Below are 22,313 nucleotides of genomic sequence, written 5' to 3'. Positions count from 1 at the left end.
TTACAGATTTAAAGAAAATGAATAACAAAGTAATAAAGTACTAAAAAAAAAAAAATTATATGAAATTAAAATGCTATTGCTTTTCTTACCTAGACAGTATGTATGTAAAAGCCGTAAAAAAGGATCAACAAATATACCTTTTTGACGCCAGAACAGAAATGTATATGTTTGCTCAATACTTCACTTTGATTTTAAAACATTTTTAAACTTAATACAAACTGCAAATATTGCATGATATCTTGCGATCAGTCAACCTTAGTTGTGATTGGTGACTTCAACTCTAACTCTTACCTTAAATTTTGTCCTTTAGGGCATGGATTATGATACACTCAAGATTTACAGATAACATTCAACATTCAGTTAAAAGTTTGACATCTAATTCAGAATAAATTGTTTTGTTTTTCACGAATTGTATGTTGAATTTTCTAAAGTTTGCACTGTTGATCACAGACGTCCGGTTATGTCTCGTGTGCTGACCGCAATGTCATCTGAGGTGAGATCGTTGTAAGAAATGGACATATTATTGCTGTGTACATTCCATTATTGTCATTAGGTTGAAAATTTGTTGACGGGTGACAATAAAACGACCTGAATGAGATATAAATGTCTTTGTGTGATGTATTATCTCTTGAGTTGACCCAAGTGGTCATAACTCATGTTTGACAATCAAATTTAAGTTTGGAGCTTTTTTGTACTCGATTTTGCTGACTTAAGATTTAAATTTTAATGACTGACATTTTGATCTTTGAAATATACAAAAGATCACAAGGTCTTTGACCAATTTTACACCCACTTTACAAGTAATTAATTGAAATAAATGATATTTAAGTCAGAATTTGTTAAGATCTTTTTGTGATTTTTTCAAATAGTTTTCAAAATTTAAATTTATAAGCCTTTCATGTTGAACATTGTCAATTCAAATTTTCGAGTTGACACCGTTTATCATATTATACAAATTTGATAAAAAGCAACGGTTTTTGTTGATACCTTGAGGCTATTGTAAGAAATTTAATAGTATACACTAACGGTTTTACATGATGTTATATTAGAGAATAATGTCTTCTGGTTCATTTCCTGTCAATATTTGAAAGCTACATAAAATATGCACTTTACCTTAAAAGAGAGTATATTGTTCAAGATTTTGTTTTTGCATTATTTATGCACCCTTGAGATTTAAAATTTGAAGTTTATTAATTTAAAACATTTTGTAAGTTTTTTGTTGGTGTTAATTGGTTTACAGATGACTTAACTTGAATGCACAAAGTTATGTAAAGGTTTGCAGATCAATTTAAAGTATTTTATTTAGGGGTTAAATGAATAGTATGAGGTATGTGCCTATCACATGTGACTATGTGGTTGTTATAATCATCTGGATGGATAATAAAAATTTTAAAAATGAGATGAAAAATAAGATTTAAAACGCAACAGTAGCTTATGGCCCAAGTTTGAAATCCTAAAGGAATTCACTATTATCCCAAAGCCAATCAAACCTTTTCCCAGAATTAAAGACAAAACAGTATTCAGATAAGCCTTGCTTAAAAAACAGACCTTCCCATGATATATATTTATACATGTATATATAAAGAGGTTCCCTCCTCTTACACATACTGGTAGTATGATACATCTGTCTACATGAGCCAGTTGCTACCTTATAGCAGGTGTGGAGTGGATTCAGAGATCCATGGGGAGATTTTACAATGACATTACTCCACAGATGGTTATATTCATAGCTTCAAGTGTTTTGTAGCAGAATAGCAGCTGACTTCTAGAAAATGTCATTCAGACAAAAAAAATTGAAATTCATGTTTATTCATTCCCTCAAAAATATCTGTCGTCAGGACTATTTTTTCTAAATTAACTTAGTTAATTCTATAGATTTGTAATTGACAAAGAGTCCCCAAAATTTGTTGTCAAATGAAATGAACTAAATTGTCCAAATTGACCACTTAGTAATGTTGGCCACTATTTATGAAAGTTATCTCTGATGGTCAACTTGATCATATAAATTGTTGATCAGTGAGAAACAAAGCCAATTTGTGTACTCTTCCTTTTCAGCATATATTTCTCATTTTTATCATGGTCAAATTAACCTTTACCTATCTGATTTAATGGAAGATGGTATCTTTGGACAATAAATTTTATGGGATTTTTATTTGTCCTTCCTTAATGGCTACTTAGCCTACAACAATTACCTCCTGGTCAGTCTGATATTGTACCACTATTGACCAGGAATGTAGTGCTATCGACTGACCATTAAAAAATTCCACCATTCTATTTGTGAAGTTATTAACTGTATTTATTCTGGAATTTAGGGTTAATTACTTTATCTCCTATACATGAAAGTCAATTTAAGCCTTGGTCAAATATGAACTTTTGTCAACAAAGATTCAGACGTTTGGCAACTTGAAGCGTCTAAAAATTAAGTCTTTAGAAGATTTGACCTGTTGTATGGTTGAGACTTGTTTGCCTGCATAGCCAATAAATCATTAGCTTTGGCATAATTTATGACTAAAACATTGACATACCTAAGCTAGTATTTTTTGCAATCAAAGTATCCGATTTGTTATTCTGACCAAGTAATAACCAATAAAGGTTTGAAAGTCAAGGATCTATAAATACATAAATACATGAGAAGCTTATTATGACCATTAGGAACTTTAACTGAGTAGCCAAATTGAACTTACTAAAAGGATAATTTTGACTGAGAGTCCGAACATTTAAGGTTCTTAATAGTTTGAAAATCATTCCTTAGTAGTCTACAATGTCTGACAAATCTAAATGTTAATTCTAATTGTTCATTAGTCAGTTATAAATAAGCCTATCTAAGTGCTGTCCCAGTCGACAAAAACATTAGATGATTTTGACCTGAATAACTTTCAGCAAGATATAAAGACCATGCATATTGAACTAGAAAGACATAACAAATTACAATCGGTTATGCAGAAGTCATTAAATGAACTTAAATTAATTGTTAAACCGTCTTATGCATCAATAACTTCTCCCGTAAGAACCTCTGGTGAGTTAAATGTCAGCAAGCCGTTACACTCTGCGGACACGAAAAAGTCTCAGATCAATGAACATTTAAATGTACAGACCACCCCAGGAAAAAATAACGGTACAGAAGTAACCTTAAAAGAAAGTGAACATTTATCATCGCCAGTTAACCATTCGGAACATTTTGTGTCGAATCCCGAACTAGACCATGCAACGGAAACATCGAATGTTTCAAACAAGGATCATTTAAACTTTAAAATTCCGGTACGTGTACAAGGTAATACCGAAGAAATAAAACCTTCAAATGAGAATTTTTTCGTTGGTGTAACACCAAGGAAACGATCCGCAAGATACTATTTATCTGGAATAGATAACAGATCAACACGATCTGGAATTTTACAGTTTCTTGAAGTGAAAGGTGTCAATACTACGTTCATACAACTATTTCACGGCAAATACAATTATTCACGTATATCAGCTAAATTAAACGTAACAGAGGAATCCGCTAGTATTATCGAGACCGATGAATTCTGGCCTGCCGGTGTACGCTGTAGGAGGTGGCTGAACAATCACGACTGGCAAAACAGGTGTAATGAACACGCATAAAAAGATACAAGCCTAACAGAACAAGACTATATAACACTTAAAATGTTGTACATGTATATAATGTTAATATTTAACTTATGTTTTTTCATTAATGCTTTGATGAGTCTTAATATTTTAGCATGGAATGTCAGAGGGATAATGTCCTCTACCTTATGTCTTGCAGAATTGCTAGAATCTAAAAACTGTGATATTGCTATAATAAGTGAACATAAGCTGAAACCAAATTTATTGTCATATATGAACAGTATAGATATGAGATACAAGAGTATTTCAAAAACTGACAAGTTAAATGATTTATATAATTGCACTCATGGTAAAGGTGGTATTTCTATTTTATACAAAGCATCTTTACAATTTTCAGTAGAAGAAATATTAGAAACTAATTCAGATAGAATTGTTGGTATTGAGCTAAAAAACAAAAGTTTTGGGTCAATTTTTATTTTTGGGGTATACTTACCTGCTGATGGTTCGATCGATAATTATAGACAAGAGTTAAACGCCCTTGATGATTTATACACATATTACATTAACTACGGCAAAGTAGTTATTGCAGGTGATTTCAATGCTAGTTGTATAAACAAAAACATACAGTTTACAAACACGGTAAAATCAAAAGAACTGCAAAATTTTGTACAAAGACACTATATTTTTCATCCATTTACCGATTCATGCAAAACACCAATAAAAGGTCCAGAGTTCACATTTACATTAAAAAATACAATGTTAGATTATGTATTGATAGACGAGACGTTAGTCAGACAATTACGACGGTATGAAATCCTAGAAGAAGGAACGTTTAGTTCGACGTCTGATCACCTACCAATTATCGCCTGTGTGGAACTAGACGAAAATCCGCATATTGACTTAAACAATTTTACAAAACTTCCAGCTTGGCACAAGATCACAGAACAGAATATTAGAGACTACCAAGATAAATTGTGTGCTCCTTTAGATAAACTAATACGGAAGGCACAGAATGATAACATTGACATTAATATGTTTTATCATAACCTTGTGAATACGCTAATAAATACTGCAAAAGAGACAATTCCGTGTAATACGTATAATCCGTACACAAAACCATACTGGAATGCAGACGTAAAAAAAAAGCACATACTAAAGAACGAAATATGCGTAGGGTATGGATGCAAGATGGAAGACCTCGAGGTATGCAACACGAGTCGTATTTTAATTACAAACGAGCCAAACGAGATTTTAGAAACATCCAGAAACTTGAAAATGAACGATACATCGAAGAAACGTATGATGACATTAATAACGCTGCCGAATGTGATATAAGACTATTTTGGAAATTAATTAAGCGCCAAAAACCAAAACATTCAAAAGTTTGTCAGCAAATAAAACATAATAACATTGTTCATACATCCCCGGAGTCAATCTGTAATGCATTTGCGAATTATTTCGAAGATCTCTATACACCAGCTGATACGTCAACGTTCGATGACCCGACTCTAAATGAAATTAATAAAGCTTACCGTGAAATCAAACGTGTATGCAAAGCTGATGAAGACCTATACTTACCTGGTGGAATAATTTCTTGTGATGATATAAGCTCTGCTATTAAACAGCTAAAGCGCAGAAAAGCGTGTGGCAATGACATGATACAAAACGAACACTTGATATATGGTGGACCAAAAGTTGCGGAATGTCTTTCCTTTTTTCTTAATATCGTTATAGAAAAACAGCAAGTTCCTAATGACTGGCAGAAAGGATTGGTTGTTCCCTTGTTTAAAGGAGGGGATAAACCAAAAATGAGCCCGGACAGCTATCGACCCGTATGCTTATTATCGTGTGTATTGAAGCTTTTTGAAAAGATAGTACTTATCCGTCTACAAACATGTGTCGTATTACCAGGGGCGTTTCCGAATCCTCTTCAACATGGATTTCAAAAAGGTCTTGGTTGTCTGACTGCGTCGTTTTGTCTCCTTGAAACAATTTACCATAATATAGAACTAAATAGCAAAGTATTTGTAGCGTTTCTAGACAGTAGAAAGGCTTTTGATACAGTATGGCGTAAAGCACTTATGTATAAATTATTCAAATTGGGTGTCAAAGGGAAAGCATGGTCCCTAATTAATGATATGTATAGTAAAACACAAGGTTCAGTTATTGTTAATCAATGTAAATCAAATAGCTTTGTAGTCAAAGAAGGTGTTAGACAAGGAGGGGTATTGTCTGGTTTTTTATACTTAGTGTTTATTGATGAATTAATTAATGAATTAGAAAGATGTAATAGAGTCACTGGTGTCAATAGTATAAAATGTTGCGCACCCTCACTTGCTGACGATATTACATGTATTGCTACAACACCGAAGCGTCTACAACACATGCTTGATATATGTACAAGATATTCAAATAAATGGCGGTTTCAGTTCAACGGAAAGAAATCATGTGTTATTCAATTTTCAAAATCTTCAATAAAAACAGACTATGACTGGAAACTAAACCAAGAATCTGTACCTGTTGTAGACAACCATATTCATCTTGGCATTGAACTAAACGGAAAATTGAATACGCTTGCACGAACGACAAAAGCTTGTAGGAAGGGTAGAAACACTTTTTTTGCTATTTCAAACTTTAGAAGCGACAATACAAATCCATTAGTTCTAGTGAAACTGTACAAGTCAGTCGTAATTCCTACTTTTTTGTATGGTTGTGAAGTTTGGTGTGATCTGAAAAAGCAAGATGTCACATTACTGAATAGACTTCAGCATTTTGTTGTAAAGCACGTACAAAAGTTTAAGACGTCAACAAGATCCGATATGTGTGAAAGTATGGTTGGGCTACGTAATATAACCTGTGATATCGAAAAACGTAAATTGTATTTCTTTGGAAAACTTTGTAAAACAAAAAACTCTTGTCTTGCAAAACAAATTTTTCTACAAAGACTTTTTTCGTGCCTGTTAGACGGACGAAATCATATTGGATTCATTCCAGACATATTGGACATTTTAAGTAAATACAATCTGTATGAATTTCTTATTACCTACATTAGTGATGGCAACTTTCCCGAAAAACTACAATGGAAACGTATTGTTGTAAATGCAGTTGAAACTAAACATGATAATGACTGGTTAATTCGCATTAATTCGGACAATGACTTCAAGAGATTCAAATATATACATAAATCAATATCTGTGGCTCATGTATGGAAATTCCCGACGAACAGCTTCGAAATGCGCACTGCACTGTTTATCGGAAAACTTGTATCTACCGCTCCAAACCACGATTCCAAATCCTGTGAAATATGCGACCGTCTATTCACTGACGTGTTTGTACATGCATGCTTTGTCTGTACGTGCACATCAAATATGTACAGTACTTGGCTAGACGTAATAATAGAAAACTTTTCTCTTGATCTCTATGTTGAACTCAGTGAATGTAGTGATGAATCGCTATTTATAATTTGTCTAGGAAAAGACCCTTCAACTGCGCTCAGTGACTCCGACTTGGATTCATTTAAGCGACTTTGCTACGTCCATGTAATAAAATCTGCATCCGAATACAATCGCCAATTGAACTATATAGTATAGTGTTAGCACATGTAATATCGACAGCTCGCAACATAAACTCATTTACAGCTTGCAATATATATTAACATTTTCATTTATATGTAAATATTACGCATTGTTCATAACTTTACTATTTTATTTTCTATTATTAATGTATTAATTTATTGTTCATGATACTATGATTCATGTAATCTCTATAAAGAGGAAATAAAGATATGAATGAATGAATGATAAAAAGCAACGGTTTTTGTTGATACCTTGAGGCTATTGTAAGAAATTTAATAGTATACACTAACGGTTTTACATGATGTTATATTAGAGAATAATGTCTTCTGGTTCATTTCCTGTCAATATTTGAAAGCTACATAAAATATGCACTTTACCTTAAAAGAGAGTATATTGTTCAAGATTTTGTTTTTGCATTATTTATGCACCCTTGAGATTTAAAATTTGAAGTTTATTAATTTAAAACATTTTGTAAGTTTTTTGTTGGTGTTAATTGGTTTACAGATGACTTAACTTGAATGCACAAAGTTATGTAAAGGTTTGCAGATCAATTTAAAGTATTTTATTTAGGGGTTAAATGAATAGTATGAGGTATGTGCCTATCACATGTGACTATGTGGTTGTTATAATCATCTGGATGGATAATAAAAATTTTAAAAATGAGATGAAAAATAAGATTTAAAACGCAACAGTAGCTTATGGCCCAAGTTTGAAATCCTAAAGGAATTCACTATTATCCCAAAGCCAATCAAACCTTTTCCCAGAATTAAAGACAAAACAGTATTCAGATAAGCCTTGCTTAAAAAACAGACCTTCCCATGATATATATTTATACATGTATATATAAAGAGGTTCCCTCCTCTTACACATACTGGTAGTATGATACATCTGTCTACATGAGCCAGTTGCTACCTTATAGCAGGTGTGGAGTGGATTCAGAGATCCATGGGGAGATTTTACAATGACATTACTCCACAGATGGTTATATTCATAGCTTCAAGTGTTTTGTAGCAGAATAGCAGCTGACTTCTAGAAAATGTCATTCAGACAAAAAAAATTGAAATTCATGTTTATTCATTCCCTCAAAAATATCTGTCGTCAGGACTATTTTTTCTAAATTAACTTAGTTAATTCTATAGATTTGTAATTGACAAAGAGTCCCCAAAATTTGTTGTCAAATGAAATGAACTAAATTGTCCAAATTGACCACTTAGTAATGTTGGCCACTATTTATGAAAGTTATCTCTGATGGTCAACTTGATCATATAAATTGTTGATCAGTGAGAAACAAAGCCAATTTGTGTACTCTTCCTTTTCAGCATATATTTCTCATTTTTATCATGGTCAAATTAACCTTTACCTATCTGATTTAATGGAAGATGGTATCTTTGGACAATAAATTTTATGGGATTTTTATTTGTCCTTCCTTAATGGCTACTTAGCCTACAACAATTACCTCCTGGTCAGTCTGATATTGTACCACTATTGACCAGGAATGTAGTGCTATCGACTGACCATTAAAAAATTCCACCATTCTATTTGTGAAGTTATTAACTGTATTTATTCTGGAATTTAGGGTTAATTACTTTATCTCCTATACATGAAAGTCAATTTAAGCCTTGGTCAAATATGAACTTTTGTCAACAAAGATTCAGACGTTTGGCAACTTGAAGCGTCTAAAAATTAAGTCTTTAGAAGATTTGACCTGTTGTATGGTTGAGACTTGTTTGCCTGCATAGCCAATAAATCATTAGCTTTGGCATAATTTATGACTAAAACATTGACATACCTAAGCTAGTATTTTTTGCAATCAAAGTATCCGATTTGTTATTCTGACCAAGTAATAACCAATAAAGGTTTGAAAGTCAAGGATCTATAAATACATAAATACATGAGAAGCTTATTATGACCATTAGGAACTTTAACTGAGTAGCCAAATTGAACTTACTAAAAGGATAATTTTGACTGAGAGTCCGAACATTTAAGGTTCTTAATAGTTTGAAAATCATTCCTTAGTAGTCTACAATGTCTGACAAATCTAAATGTTAATTCTAATTGTTCATTAGTCAGTTATAAATAAGCCTATCTAAGTATTCATTGTCCAAAATATTGGGGGTTTTCACTGGTTTATTTACAAAGTATAAATGTAACATTGTACCTAAATTATTGTGTATATCTAATTTTCTTCTTCTTCATAATGATTTATATCTTGATAGATTTGATATTTAAAGATCCTGGAACATCTCATTGCTCAACTGTCATTCCATCTGAATCAAGGTTAAATTGTATGACAAACTAGATTGAAGCCAAAAATCTTCAGATTGCTGGTCTTACATAATGCCCAGTAAAGAATGTGAATGGTCCTCAGTTTTATCTGAGGTTTTCTTATCACAAAAGCCTTAGGAGGTATTGTGAATAGTATTAAAGAAGTGTACTGGTTTTGTCTAGCTTGAGATAAGTCAAGAAAAACAAATTATAAGATCTTAACAGATTATTTGTTCCCCTTAGGTTTTAACTGAAATCAATCTTTGACACCTTGAACAGTGAAATGTACATGAAAACTATTGTCATTTTCAATGGACTTGACACTTGCTCTTGAAAATGACACATACATTTGCTAATATGTCAATACCAGCATTGTACAAAGTGGAAATGGTTTCAATTTCTTATTTGTTGTCAGAATTTATGTGGAACTCTCTTACAATTGATTAATTACAGAGGCAGGCTGAAGTCTTACATAAATTCTAAACAAATAATAAAATATTGACCTTATCAATGGCTGCTGTACATTTTCTGCATTTCTTAATGAGATTCCTCTGTATTTTTATCTGTCAGATTAAACACTTTATCATTGGGAACTTATTGAATTTGAAAAATGAGTCTTATTTTCGTATCGGCTTTCCTTTAATCCTGATAACAGAGTTAAATATTGATAAAGCATAAATAATTATAATTGCTCACATTAAAGGATTAAGACTGATTTTATGGATTCAATTATCAGATTTTATTATTATATTAACCATAAATGTTCATGATTTTAGTGAATTATAGAATTCCATTTATAGAAATTCACCAAAACAAATTGATTACATTGTCATAATTGAATTATCAGCTGCTTCTAATTTCTTAAGAAATTATGGTAGAGAAATATATTCAGCTCCCAAACACTCCCCCGCCCCACAACCCAACCCCAAAAAATAAAAATTCACTCACTGAGTTACTTTGCAATATGTCTTTGCTAATGCACTGTAGCCAATCATTTGAGACAATTTTGTCAGAACTGACACATTCATTAATGTTGCAGAATTTTTTTTTAAATTAAATGTAAAACTTTAAAACTTTTCTTGATGTCAATGATTTGTAACAGTATTTTCTTTCAAAAACTGATTTTGGTATAGTTTAGAATCCACTGTAAAAAAGGTTTTAATTGTGACACTCCAGCAGATTTAATTACCACCGACAATTATGAAACTTCTGTCCTCTACTGGAATTCTTTATTTGATGCCAGAAATCTTAACAAATGTCCATTAAATTTGGTGTAAAAAGTTTATTCAGATATTTATCAGTGGCAATTTCCCTTTTGTAAACATTTACATAGAAATCAAGAATATTCGTAAACATGGTAATTGAATAAAATAGATAGGTGTAGGCTTAAAATCTTTTCAGGTTGTTAAACTGTTTAATGATACAATGATAATTAAATTTACCTGAAAGTAAATGTAAATAAATCCACAGGTAGCCTTCAATTATTATTGGTAAACTGTGAAAATAAATCGGTAGGTCCTCTGGTAGACCACACAGCTAATGTTTGATTATGTAAATTGTCTCGTCATAAGACGTAAATCTACCAAAACCCAACTGAAAGTGTACTCAGTGGTCACTTTGTCTCTACGTTTTTAAATTTGTCGATTAAATGCCTGGAGTCTTATTATGACTTATCACGAAAATCAGGAAAGAAGTTTGAAGAAAAGCTAAAGATTAAGGAGTATTTATATTTGAAATGATATACTTTTCTCCGTTATGATTGAATGATTATATTGTCTTGTTTCAAAACACTAGACACATTACGAAAGAAATTTTAGGTATTGTTTCCACCTTTTGTATGTTTCAATTATGTTTGTAAACAGTATCATCGCAGGGATCAGTAAACCTGATCACACCCTATTAAGGTGTCTTTGTCATGTACAAATCGTCTGTCAACGACTATTATAGTCCTCTCTGATAAAGTTTGTTGAAAAATGTCCAAAACTTAAGTCTTTAACAAAATCAATTTGGGAAGAATTTCAATTTACTATTGTTTGATTCTATTTTCTTGTAAATAGAAAAATTACCAAAGCCAGGTGTTTCAAATTTTCTGTACAATTATTTTGGTGAACAAAATTGGAATGCAATGTGTTGCTATTTCCTTTATTACTAAGTGGAAGTGTATGAATATAGATTTATTTCCTTTTAAACTTTACAATGATTATTCATAACGAATTCTTGCATTTCAAAATAAATTTATTTGTGTTCTCTATTCATTTTCCAACAATAGATGTCCAGAAAAACATAACAAATTATTTGTTATAAAGTTTTGATATGAACAGAAATAATCTTTTGTTATATTTCTTTTCTTCTGATTTAAAGTACTTTCAGCGCTTTGATTGATGAAGCTGAAAAACCAATAGAAGTTGACATGACTTAATTATTTCTGAGGTCAAATATGTAGTCTTTTCAACTTGAATTGGTACAATTGGAAAACAAGGAATGCATTATTAGAAAAAGAAATTTAAGGTGAAGAATTTGATTATGGGGACATTTCAAGAAAAAAATTCTGGTATCGATTTAAAAAAAATTCTACATACCAGTACTCAGTTTGATGTTTGTGTAAAGGAAACTGGAGGCGTTGATCTTATTTTAATGATCAGAATAAATGTCATTATACTTTTAAGGAGATGTTTAATCTCTTTTTTTCTATTGATTTGATAAATGGAAAGTATAATTTTGAACACTTTAGTTTGATCTTTAAGGTTTACATAAGATTCTATCTAAATTTAAAATGCCAGGGTCAATTTCCATTTGAAAAACAAAATAGTTGACTTAAGAGACATTATAGTATATTACCGGTATATATGTCCCTGACTTGACTGGAAAAAGTGAGTAACTAATGTGAGATTGACTCTGATGATGGACATCTTCGCTAGCCAGGGGTTACGATACACTCCACACTCCTTCTCTTCATGTGGAGGGGAGGGGAATTGATAGTAATGTTTGGCTGGAGAAGATGGATGACTGTATACCTGACAAAAAGAAGGCATAAGCTGTCCCTGTTTGTCCCCAACTTAAAACCACATTTTTCAGGAAAAGATTTTTTAACATTGAAGTTTAGAGGTGACTCAAATTTTGCTTGTAGCAGACTATTTATCAATAATGTTTACAATTTTTCTTAGTTTTCTGTCAAGGTAACATTTAACTCTGAGTCTGTTTCCTTGTATCTTATTACTCAATGTCACATGTGAAAAATTACATAAAAAAACAATGACTAAATATAGAAACCGCTCTTGTAACTGTAAAGCAATACCACCTGTATCATTATTCATTAGATGTTCCTTAGATCATCTATCATACAGGTATTAACAGATGATGTCATACCTAATGTTTTTACCTTGAAAATTATTTTGTCACCTTTCAAATGCATAGTAGCTCAGCAGGGTTTTAGCCATTTTATAAAATTTTGAAATAAAGCAGTTTATAAATGTCCATAAATATCTCAATTTTATGTGCTATAACGAACTGTAAAATGAAATATGTTGCTTGTTGATTTGTTTTCGGTGTGACAAAAGTGAATTTGAATGTGGCCTGTAAAGATGTCTTCTGATAACATAAAAAGAGTCCTTGGTAAATGATTTAAGACGATTTTTTTTCCAAATTTAGTCACGTTTCTCAAAAGAGATGTAAATTTATGCACTGAACGTTTGCTTTATGGCTTTACTACAATAAAGTTTAAGAAATTAGGGCAAAACTTCAGTATCTCAGTATTTTACCATTGACTGAAACCTTTAAAACGAACTTGCTTTAACATGGTCTGTCATAATGAGACTTTTTTTGACAGCAACATGTCAATTCCTTTTTTTTTATTTATGGTTTTCATTAATTGTTGTTAACCCTTTCCTCCATAGTGACGCCTTTTGACGCCACCCCCTTTACTCCATAATGACGCCTTTTGACGCCTGTGCAGTACCTCAGTTGAAATACTTTGACTACAAAGTGTCTGCTTCAGACTTAATAAAATTTGTATCCAATATGAAAAGGATATTCATAAGAATATCTGACTTGAATTTATTTGATGAAATATTTCTTTTTTCGCAATTTGTTTATACTTTAAAGCATATTTTTAGCATTTGATTGAAAAATCCTATGCGAATCAAGTATGCAAAAAAAAAATGTCAATGGAGGAAAGGGTTAACATATTTTTTTCCGTTATATACTGTTAGATTTAACACCTACATGCAAATTGGTTTCAACTCCTTCAGACCAGAATATTTGTCATGAATTTATTATAAATCATCTCAAATTCACTTAATTGAGGCCTGTAGGTCCTTCCATAATTATTGGACACATTTTACAGTCTCTGGTCTCAATCTGCAATGTTAATGTCCAAGAACTACTCCTAGTCCAAAATTCATTCCATTTGACCTTTCTGTTTTTATCAGTCAAGATGTACATTTCTACATATGGTGTCAGGTCAAATAAATTATCTTTAATATTTCAAACCAAAAAATTTGTCCTACCTGTTAGACTATATAAATGTTGACATTTTGTAAATAATCCTTCATAAATTTTGTTATTTTCAATTAAACATGATAACACAACCAGCATGGATGAACTGACAACATGTAGCAGTTTTTAAATGTCAATGAATGATCTGTAAGGCTTTATTGATTTGATTGAAGACTCAACATTGGTCACATGACCATAAATGGTTTATGGGTGTATATTATGTCTTAACACCTATTTACATGAGTGTTTTTCCTTTTGATTGCATAAATAATTAGAAATGATTTAAAAGTATATTGACTGGTAGAATTTAAATATTATACTTGTTCAGGTGTGTTAGCAGTTCTATATTGTATTATCAAGAAATGAAATTGTATTTAACTTTATTCTGTTGTTAATATTTCATACAAAATATATCCGTTTACTAAAACTTAACTGATTATCCCATCATTTGGGTTGTATTGCCAGTTTTTTTGGTTGATCAATGAATTTGAATGGGGACATATAGTTGGAACCCCCTTTATCCTGGGTTGGTACCCCCCTTTTTGAAATGACTGGATCCGCCCCTGCACATGTTAGGTTTGTAAGGATGGAGGAGATTGATACCAAGGAAGCAAGTCCAGAGTTGGAACACAAATAGTTACTGTTGAAGCTTTATTATTAATGGTTCTTGCTAAAATACTCTTAAACTTGAACCTCTATTTTAAATACGAGACATTATCAATTTGAATAATTTAAAATAAACATTTACTCAATATTTTTTTTTCAATTACATGTATGTGAAATCTCATAGCCAAATGTTCACATAATTAAACTGTCCCGAGCTTAAACAGGTGACTAATAGAGACAATTTATAAGTTATTCTTTTCTAAAGAGGGGGTGTCAGGTCATATTAAGTAGCTTTTATATGCAAAGGTTAATATTAACTATCTGAAAATTATAGTGATCATTTGTGTTACAATGCCTTTAATTTTGGTGATTTAAGACCAATTTGAAGTTTGAAAAGTTTATAAGGTTAGAAATTATTGTGCAGCTTGCATTCAGTCAGGGGTCATGAACCTTCCAAAATCTGCTCTGAACAGTTGAATTTGTAACAGCTCTATACATTTTCTAGTACTCATTTGTAGGGTCATGAACTTCCAAAATATGCTTCTGAAAGTTGGATTTTGTATGATATCAAATTGGTTGCCTTGTACATGTAACAAAAATGAAAATTATTATAGACTATACTTTCTGATTGTTTAGAAAAGCTGCATTTTTCCAAGCTCCCTGAAAAAATGCCATGTAGGCATAATAAAACTTGTCATATCTAATTAAATAACATATATATTGCCACTTTTATTCACCAAGCATAAAAGTGCTACCATAAAATGTTTTTGTAAAAACATAGCCATTGGGGAAAGTCTGACAATCTGACATTTTTATAAAGAAAAAAAATGTATATGTAATTTTTATCTGATTGGGGTGAAATAGATCATTTGTAGCACCAAAGGCAATTTTTTTTTAATTAAGTGTTCCATTTATACTGATGAAATGTAATGATATACCAAATTTAGAGTATATTATATTGATCATATGTAGTGATACTACTCCTACCATTATAAGAGGAGAGTTTGTGTCGCCATACACACACTGAATATTAGATTGTTATACGTAGTCAGTATCTGATGGAACTCAGGCAAAGTATACATGTACCATAATTCATTATGGAATATGGACAATTATACTTATACATGTACATCCATATATTTACATAAATACCATTGTCATAGGATGATACCCGGTAGACCATTTAAGGGGGCCATTTCTGTGCACGTGCCAACCATACTTTTATGGTTAATGCAGACTTTTAACCTTTTCCACTCCAAAAGTTGTCCAGTCCAGAAATTCAAAAAATTGAGAAAATATACAAAGATAGTACAACATTGTGACTATCCACCCCTTTTGATTAAACTGAATGCATGTTTAGTAATTTAGGGGGGGGGCCTCTCATTTAAACCAATTGTTTGGAGTGATAATTGTCAAAAGTCTTTGCATGTATCATATATGAAGCTCCCCATGGGATAGAGGTCCCCATCCCTACCCCGCATTTGCAATTCCTAAGATAATGATGGAAGCTTTGGGAAACTGCTGAAATTTAGTAACTTTTTCAAGCTTCTTTTAAGTTGTAAGTGTCCAAAACTAATCAGATTTACCTATCTGTTAAAAATGTCCTAGATGTTATTAATATATCATTAATTTATATGGTATTGATTACTTTGATTATCTGTTGAGCTTTTAATTAATAATCCAATTAAATTATCAATGTAAGAATGAGCACTTTATGTAAATTATATATAGAATTAAAGATATAGTTTGAAAATTTAAATTATATTGTAGAAGTGGGGTATTTGATATACTGACTGCTCTTACCCCTATCACATAAATAAGATTGAATTTTAATTAAAAGAACTCGTGCATTAATTAAGGTGTTATGTAATATAAAAATGCTGAAGTGCATGATACACATTAAAGAACAGCAGACTGTGAAAAAGTCTGAAAAGTAATGAGTGTTTATGTACTTCAAGTGCTTGTGAATTACATCATGAAGAAGTTCTTTGTTTAACGGACCTTCAGTTTTTATACTCCTCCCAAAGTAATGTACTCTACTTGTTGAAAAAAGAGGTTTTCAGTTTCAAAAATATTTACTCTAAAGGCCATTAGGATTTGAACTCTTATAAAAAGATAATGTGTTTTAGAGGATGGATTTTTCTAATTTCTGTTTACATTTAAGTCTTGTCTAAAGATCCTATATTTTAGATGTAGCTTTTTGTTTACAGAAATTTATGTTTTGTATATAATTAAGAATTGAACATTTATTTTGATAACTGTCAGATGGTTTATTATCCTGATGGCTTTAATAAAAGTGAATGCAGCACTTGTCTTTGAAAAGTTAAACATGAAGAAAAAGAAACATCATAAAAATTAAGTGTACTCTGTAAGAGTGATGCTCTAAATGTAATTCAGTATATTATTTCAGGGGCAGATCCAGCCATTTTAAAAGGGGACCCCAACTCCAGATAAAGGGGGTTTCCAACCATATGTTCCCATAAAAATGCATGGATTGTCCAAAAAAAAAGTGAGGGTTTGGGGGGGGGGGGTTCCAATCCCTGGAATCCCCTGAATCCGCCACTGTATTTCCAATAGGGATAAAGATAATTGTTGATTAACTTATACACAATGCTAATATTACCATAAAGCACTGGTCAAGTTAAAATTTGGGTGACGTAAATTTTACCATGCATGTTTGTGTTAAGATATGTGTGTCAATATTCTTATTGCTCAAAATCGGATTAATGTTTACTCACATCAAAATACCTTAGCTTAAAAAAATTCAATAGTTTCTCAATGTGCAACTAATCTGCTAAAAAAAATGAGGTATATAAGTCTTGTTATTATATTTTTGCAGTAAACAACAATTACCCTTAATATTGATTCTATGATGAGATGTAATAGTCATATTTTGATAATAAAGTGGGCGATTCTGTCAGATAGATAAATACAGACTTATTTACTATATATGTCTGTGTATTGGTAATAATCAGGTGCATTATAATACAACAATTATTTGTAGATATAAAAATAGGGAGATGTGGAAGGATTGCAAATGAAAGAGCAATCTACCAGAGACTTACTAGGACTAGGGTGTTAGCAGCTAGTATAGAACTACTATTATTATTCATCAGAGCTAACAGCACAAGTTTCAACAATGAGCAAATCCTATACTCTATAGTAAGCTAAATAAGGCCCAAGATAACATTGAGCAAATCCTATACTCTGTAGTAAGCTGCATAAGGCCCAAGATAACAATGAGCAAAACCTATACCATATACTAGTAGTAGGCTAAAATGGCCCCAAGATAAAACAAGCAAAATCCATATTCTAAGGGAAGACCCCACATTGAGATGACTTGTAATAGGCAGAACCTGTACATATGTCTTAAAGTATTAGCTATATGTAAGGCTGCAAGATGACAAAATGTGTACCCATACAAAACGCCAAAATTTACAACTAAATAATATAGGCTCCTGATGTGACTTAAGAAGGCATATATTTATTATTTGTTGGATACCAATTTTTCATGGGTTTTGGGGGTACAGAGGAACCACATATTCAAATGTTCAACGAATATCATATTCTCAATAGGCTTTGGAAAAACCACGAAAATAAAATATCCACGAATATGCAAGTTTTCAGCAATCCACGAAAATTGATACCCACAAAATAGAAAAATCCTTGGTACTTAAATTTAAAAGCTTCATTTTCCATATAAATTGTGTAAGAATCTGATTTACCAAGCCTCTGAAAGAAACCTCCTTGATTCAAAGTGGTTACATCCTGTTCTATTCATTTCCTCCAATTATTGTCAATTACATCATTATTTAGATGTATATTTCAGCTACTGAGATAATGACACCTGTTGACACTTCAGTTATAACATTTCTAGTCTTGTTTTGACACATAAGTACCTTGGTGGTCATTTACAAGGTCAAAAGGTCAATCACTGGACATTACATATTTGATTTATCTCAAAAAGATAGGTGCTATCTCTATACTGGTGTGATTATTGAGGTGTTTGGTGACTAAAAGTAAATATATTGGCTTTTGGTGCGGATATAAATTATAAAGTTAACAAATCATGGCTAGACTTAAGAGAAAATGAGGATCAAATATTAAATGGGGGGATTAAAATAACTGATATAGTGAATTATCACATGACAGATTTTGAATACACTATTTTCAGAGTTATTCATAGGTTTTAGTCATTTCGGTCATTTGTAGACATTTCATGAGTGATTTATTTGCCTCCCCCAGTTAGACTCAGGTCGCCATAGTCATATTGTGGTCAGGAATGTATTATCTTTATAAAGGTTGTCATGAACTGTGATATATATGAAAGTGAAATTAAGCCCAGGTGTTTTGAAGATATTCCACCTCCTACATGTAGGTACCGAAATCATAGTGATGTATGGCTTATTGGTTTATGTCTTTAGAAATGACAATAATTTTACCAAAGCCAAAGAATGTTTCACAACCTTTTTTTTGCAATTTGAATGATATTCATTTAAATATTTAAGTCTCACCAGAATCTTTTGCTGATTTGATATTTGGTGTTTTAACGCCGCTTTTAAGCACCACATTTAGGCTATTTCGTGGCTGTCAGGTTTTATTGATTTAGGAAGGCGGAGGTCCCGGAGGAAACCACCATCTTTGATAAGAAAACTGACAATCCTAGTCAATTAATAAAGATTGGAGTCAAGTGCACCCTCACAAGCGGGGTTCGAACTCACAACCTCAGTGTTGACTGACTTTTTGCTGAGCTCACATTCACAACAATGTAGTTCATATAGGAATGTACATTTTGTAATTGTATACAATTTAATATTCGAAAGGCTAATTTAGAAATTTTAAAGAATAAACACACTGGCGAGCTAACAAGTAGAGAAGTTTAGACATCTGACAAAGGGTGATCTATGGAGATTCTAAGGAAAGGCTAAGCTTGGTCAACCATCTCCAAAGACCATGGTTGACAAAGGTTGACCAATTTATATGTATGTCAAACCATTGTCAGCAATGATCATGATTGACCGTTTAATATTTTTGTTAGACCATTGCATGGAATCATCTCCATTAGACCATGGTTGCCACCAGTTGACCAGTTGACCATTTATTATTTTTGTCAACCATGGTTAACCACCTCCATAGACCATGGTTGACCATGGTATAGACCATGGTTGACCATGGTAGACTATTTATTATTTCTATCAACCATGGTCAACCACCTCCATAGGCCATGGTTGACCACAATTGACATTTATTATTTTTGTCAACCATCTCCATATACCATGGTTGACCACAAATGACAATTTCTTAACTATTTTCAACCATGGTCAACCACTCCATAGACCATGGCTGACCACAACTGACCATTTATTAACCGTTGTCATCCATGTGCAACCATCTCCATAAACCAACTGGCATATAGACCATGGTTGACCACAGTTGACCATTTACTATATTTGTCAAACCATTGTCAACCATGGTCAACCATCTCTACAGACCATGGTCGGCCATGGTTATACCATTTAATAACTTTTAACCACGGTCAACCATCTTCATAAACCATGACTTACCTTCTCCATTAAATATATCTTAACCATGGTCAACCATCTCTATAATAATGGCCAACCTTCTCCATTAGACCATGGTTGACCTTTTAATATTTTGTCAAATCATGGTCAACCATGGTGAACCATCTCAATTAGACCATACATGATGAAAAAGAATCATTTATTCCATTGCAACCATGTGATCGATAAAATTGAGAATGGAAATGGGGAATGTGCCAAAGAGACAACAACCCGACCATAGACATGATAGAGCAGACAACAGCAGAAGGTCACCAACAGGTCTTCAATGATAACTACTAACAGGGTGAGAAAATATAATATACTATCTTTAATAAAGGAAATCCTAGGCAATGAATGTCTGATTTGACCAAGTCTGAATTTTAGACTTTTTGGTAGGGATTTGCTTATTGTTGAAGGCCATATAGTGACCTCTTTTATTTTCTCCATTTGAACTCTGGTGGAGTGAGTTGGCTCATTGGCAATCATACTACATCTCAATTTATTTGTAATCATAGTAATGGGAATTAACCCTGTGCATCATGTGACATTCCCCCCATCTAACACCTTAACCACTTTAAGACTCTGTTGTAGAATGTTAGGACCCTAATCATTGCTAATACCTGCTGACTTAATATAATAAAGTATTTATATTTGTAAGATGTCAGACACAAGGAAATACAATTGTACATTTTTTATGTTTGGTAATCGCCTTATGCAGGTGTAAATGACATTTAATTGCAGGTATTTTCACCTTAAGTCACAAAATTACATATTATATCATTGATTACAATCAAATTATTTTAATTAACCATGTTTTAATTGCATTCCATTTGGTAATTTAAATTTCATGGACAATTTTATTTGAAAGGTTTCAAAATGTAATCGCATGTTGAATTCTGGGGATATAGAATGATTTGGCAATAATGATATATTGGAAAGAAAGTGGTTGACAGGTTTCAATGTATTTCATAAAAGAAATGAAATAGAAAAATTCTAGTCTGCAACTAGATAAATGACTGTCCATTATCATTAGATTAATCTTTCGATAATTTGAAGAAGAAAAAAGGATAAATTTCCTTACCTCCATTAACGAAGATTTGAGTTTAAATGATGTAATAATCTAATCAGCATTTTCAAAAATTTGAATTTAAATCAGTCAATCTCCCAGGGTGCATTTATCAATACTTTACATTCTTCAGTATCCATGCAAATTAAAAATTGTATTGTGTTTAAGAAACAGCAGGTTTTTGCATGTGTTCATGTGTACATATTAAATCTTGAATGTCAGAATTTAGAAATTTAAGGAGAAGATACAATTTGGGGCTTCATTAAACCTATCCTTAAAATAAATTGGAATCAAATATAATTTAAACTTAATAATTCTCTTCTTTCAGAATCAAAGTTGAATCTGTGTACTTAAATTAATAACACATGCAGTTTAAACTGTCACACATTTGAAAATTGCATATATTAGAGCAGCGAGACCATGTCAAGCAAAGTCCCAAATTTATCATATGTAAATCGCATGTGATTTTAAGGTGTTTTTTTATGTTTTGATATAAATGAAATCCATTTTTACAGGCTTTCCTGCAAACAAAATAGTTTTATTAGCAAATACACTTATGACCTCTTGAAAACACAAAAGGTGCGTTTGTGATATCTGAGGCTTACTTGGAATGCATTGTAGGGTTAAAAGTTTAAATGATTATGGATTAAAATTCAGCCATCAATATTAAAAACTTATCAGAATTACAGACTATTATATGTCTGTATGTATATAGACTTATTCTATCAATCATCTTTTGACAAATAAAATGTCATTTGATTCCTTGGTCAATATTAGACCTAAGATTTGCATGTTTTATTTTGTCTCAAGTTGACAGATAAATCTTTGAAAAATAGTATGAATTATTGTTCATTGATGATTTGAACATTTGTATTTTGTTTCAACTAAAACTTGAAGCACTATACAATTTAAATCACCACTATTATTATATAGATATAAGAAGATGCGAATGAGTGCCAATGTGCCAATGAGACAACTCCATTGGCAGATCCAGGGGGGTTCCAGGGGTTGGAACCCCCCCTTATTTTTGACGATCAATGCATTTGAATGAGAGCATATAGTTGGAACCCCCCCCTTTACTCTGGGTTGGGAACCCCCTTTTTAAAATGGCTGGATCCGCCACTGAACTCAGTCCATCCAAGTCACAATGTATAAAAGTAAACCATTATAGGTCAAAGAACG

General features: G+C 32.0%; 2 protein-coding genes across 7 annotated transcripts in view; one reads left to right on the top strand and one right to left on the bottom strand.

Annotated features, from left to right (window-relative positions):
• LOC143042045 (uncharacterized) overlaps positions 1-21,166 on the bottom strand; it is a 32,719-nt gene extending 11,553 nt beyond the window's left edge. The window contains exon 1 of one of the 5 annotated variants that reach the window (XM_076214284.1): positions 21,147-21,166. The gene's annotated coding sequence lies outside the window, so the exon portion shown is untranslated. Of the gene's footprint in view, positions 1-89; positions 178-291; positions 424-10,846; positions 11,082-13,909; positions 14,065-21,146 lie in introns of those variants that run through there. The other 4 variants (XM_076214278.1, XM_076214279.1, XM_076214283.1 and 1 more) reach the window with 4 other exon arrangements.
• LOC143042046 (protein YIPF5-like) overlaps positions 1-22,313 on the top strand; it is an 81,355-nt gene that overhangs the window by 38,353 nt on the left and 20,689 nt on the right. The gene's annotated exons all lie outside the window — the stretch shown is intronic.

This window comes from Mytilus galloprovincialis, chromosome 8 (assembly GCF_965363235.1).
Source record: "Mytilus galloprovincialis chromosome 8, xbMytGall1.hap1.1, whole genome shotgun sequence".
Lineage (NCBI taxonomy): Eukaryota > Metazoa > Mollusca > Bivalvia > Mytilida > Mytilidae > Mytilus > Mytilus galloprovincialis.
The sequence above is the reverse complement of the archived record's forward strand: the minus strand, read 5'-3'. Positions and strand labels throughout refer to the sequence as shown.